This window comes from Limulus polyphemus, unplaced genomic scaffold (assembly GCF_000517525.1).
Source record: "Limulus polyphemus unplaced genomic scaffold, Limulus_polyphemus-2.1.2 Scaffold4643, whole genome shotgun sequence".
Taxonomy (NCBI): domain Eukaryota; kingdom Metazoa; phylum Arthropoda; class Merostomata; order Xiphosura; family Limulidae; genus Limulus; species Limulus polyphemus.
This window is the reverse complement of record NW_013670253.1, coordinates 77,554-80,617: the sequence shown is the minus strand read 5'-3', so window position 1 is coordinate 80,617 and position 3,064 is coordinate 77,554. Positions and strand designations below refer to the sequence as shown.

The window sequence follows — 3,064 nt, the reverse complement described above, 5'->3', positions numbered from 1 at the left end:
ACCGTCACATTATAACGCCCCCACGGCTGAAAGGGCGAGCCAACACTGTCGAGAGGATAAAGTTTTGTTTGTTTCTTTCTTTCTTTGTTTGAAGTTAAGCACAAAGCTACGCAATGGGCTATCTAGGCTCTGTCCACCACGGGTATCGAAACCCGGATTCTAGCGTTGTAAGTCCGCAGGTATGCCGCTGTGCCACTGGGGGGCAAGTTTTTTTTATTAAAGCTCTTTTCAACAACTACATATAAATACTAACTGTTAATGAAATAAGATATGCGATTTCGTTGACACAAAATAATACGGATATAATAAGTTATAACGACACAAGTAAAGCTATAAAACAGTTTATGAAATCACACACAAAAAAAACGACAGTACTCTTTAACTAAAGGTAATAATTTTTTGTAACTCACAGAAATGAACAGAAACATTATACAAATACCAAACAGAAGGTATTTTATGTTGCCGAATTACCTCTCTTAGCTCAACACAAACGACCCAAAGTGGCACAGCGGTATATTTGCGGACTTACAACGCTAGAAACCAGGTTTCGATACCCGGGGTGGGCAGAGCATAGATAGCCCACTGTGTTGCTTTGTGCTTAACTTCAAACAAACAAACAAAACCTCAACAAACCATTAATTTCTTAAAATCACTTTAGATTTAAATGTCATTTTATTATTTCACAGCTGAGCCAAAGAATTGTTTCAACGAGACAAAGATACAATTGAAAAAAAAACAACAACAAAATACACAAAAAAGAAAAACCGCTAAAAAATGATAGATCGAACATTTCTAAGTAAAAGCATTACTGTACGTGTTGGGAGGGGAGGAGCTCGGTGTTTAGTGGTCCAGTTAAATATCGATCACTTAGTCCCCCCCCCCCCCACTTTTACAGGAACTTTATTTGTTTATTTGTATTTTAAGAATTATCGTTCAATTATTCAAGGAACTAATTCAATGATTATAACAGTTAGTACAATTTCCAAGTGATTGAATATAACAGTTCTATAGTACCCCCCCTCCCCCCCTTTTACAGGAACTTTATTCGTTTATTTGTATTTTAAGAATTATCGTTCAGTTATTCAAGGAACTAATTCAATGATTATAACAGTTAGTACAATTTCTAAGTGATTGAATATAACAGTTCTATGGTATCCAACCAACTTCGTACCTGTAGTGTGTTGTGTGGTCTACACACGTTGCTCCATTTTTACACGGATTAAACTGCTTAGAACAGAACTCGATTTTCTTCTCGCAGTATTCTCCTGAAAAGAAAAACAAAGTTATAAAAATCGGCACAGATTTTAAATACATAAATAAACAGTTAAGGTGTGTCATAACAACTTTGACTGAACATTTTTTTCGGGCTTGCTTAAAAGTCTTGAGATTATAACAAATCCAGTTCTTTCCATTACAGCCCCCCCCCCCAGTGGCACAGCGGTATGTCTGCGCTAGAATCCGGGTTTCGATACCCGTGGTGGGCAGAGCACAGATAGCCCATTGTGTAGCTTTGTGCTTAATTACAAACAAACCATTACAGTTTTGAATTCTACATACTTATTTGTCATAATTATCCTACAGTTATTACTTGAAGTGTTTTGCATGCTAAATGTTTAAAACAAGCGGAATAAATATACAGATAATCAATTTCAAAAGAGAAATATTAATCGGTAATATACTTAGTTCCTTTGCTATATATATAGTTTTTTTGTTCGTTAGAGCGAAGGCACATTGGGCTATCTGCTGTGTTCATCGCGGGGAATCGAGCCTCGGATTTTATAGTTGTAAGTCCGTAAACTTTTATAGAAATAAAAATTGATTTTAAACAATGCAAGTTATCAAAATGTACTACATAAGAATCATACAGATGACCATAAGAATGTACTACAGATGACCATAAGAATGTACTACAGATGACCATAAGAATGTACTACAGATGACCATAAGAATCATACGAATGAAATATAGATAGATGGAGAGACTTGGTATTGAATATTCTTATTCTAAAGTTGTTAATGTAATTAAAACTTTCTAAATTAAAAATAAACAAAAATCAAGCGCAATGAATCCTTCATAAATCATTAAGCCTAATTTTTCAGGGAGTCTCTAGGCCGTAGAACATACAAGAACGATGTCATATATAATTGATGAAAAATTACTCTCTCTTACTTTAATCCATAATAACGCAACAATTACTTCTATGTCTATCGAATTCCAGCGGCGTAAAGATCCCTTGTCAGCAATGGATGTAGCAGATATGATGTGGTTGATACGTTATTTTAGAGGTTTTTATTTTTTTTACTGTTACTCTGAAGTTCTTAATAATTTCCCTGAAAGAGGGCCGAAGACGGCCTGGACGGGTCACCTGTTTTAACCACTCGCACCAATACACAGTAATGTGTTGTCTGTGAATCAGTCAGTAGACATTAAAATGGACTTCACATAAGAGACGCATAACATTTGCAATTTGTACCTGTCATAACGTCAGTAAAACGTGCGCATGCCATGAATCACGAGAAGAATTATGCACTCTCTAGGCTACAACACAGCATAACACATGAACTTCAAAAGCATGAAATCAAAATATTTGTTACTCTTAATTTTGTTTTTATTTACTCTTCAAACAGAACACTTTCGAGTACCCAGCGCAAGTGCATATAGTATATATATGTGTATGTGTGTGATAGCCAAATTAGGCAACACGCTCTGAATGAATATAATAAACAAGCTAGGTGACACTATCTTTGTGAGTATGATATACAAGCTAGGTGACACTATCTTTGTGAGTACGATATACAAGCTAGGTGACACTATCTTTGTGAGTACGATATACAAGCTAGGTGACACTATCTTTGTGAGTATGATATACAAGCTAGGTAACGCTATCTTCGTGAGTACGATATACAAGCTAGGTGATACTATCTTTGTGAGTACGATATACAAGCTAGGTGACACTATCTTTGTGAATATGATATACAAGCTAGGTGACACTATCTTTGTGAGTATGATATACAAGCTAGGTGACACTATCTTTGTGAGTATGATAAACAAGCTAGGTGACACT

General features: G+C 35.5%; 1 pseudogene; it reads right to left on the bottom strand.

Annotated features, from left to right (window-relative positions):
• LOC106471473 overlaps positions 1-3,064 on the bottom strand; it is a 50,502-nt pseudogene that overhangs the window by 4,012 nt on the left and 43,426 nt on the right.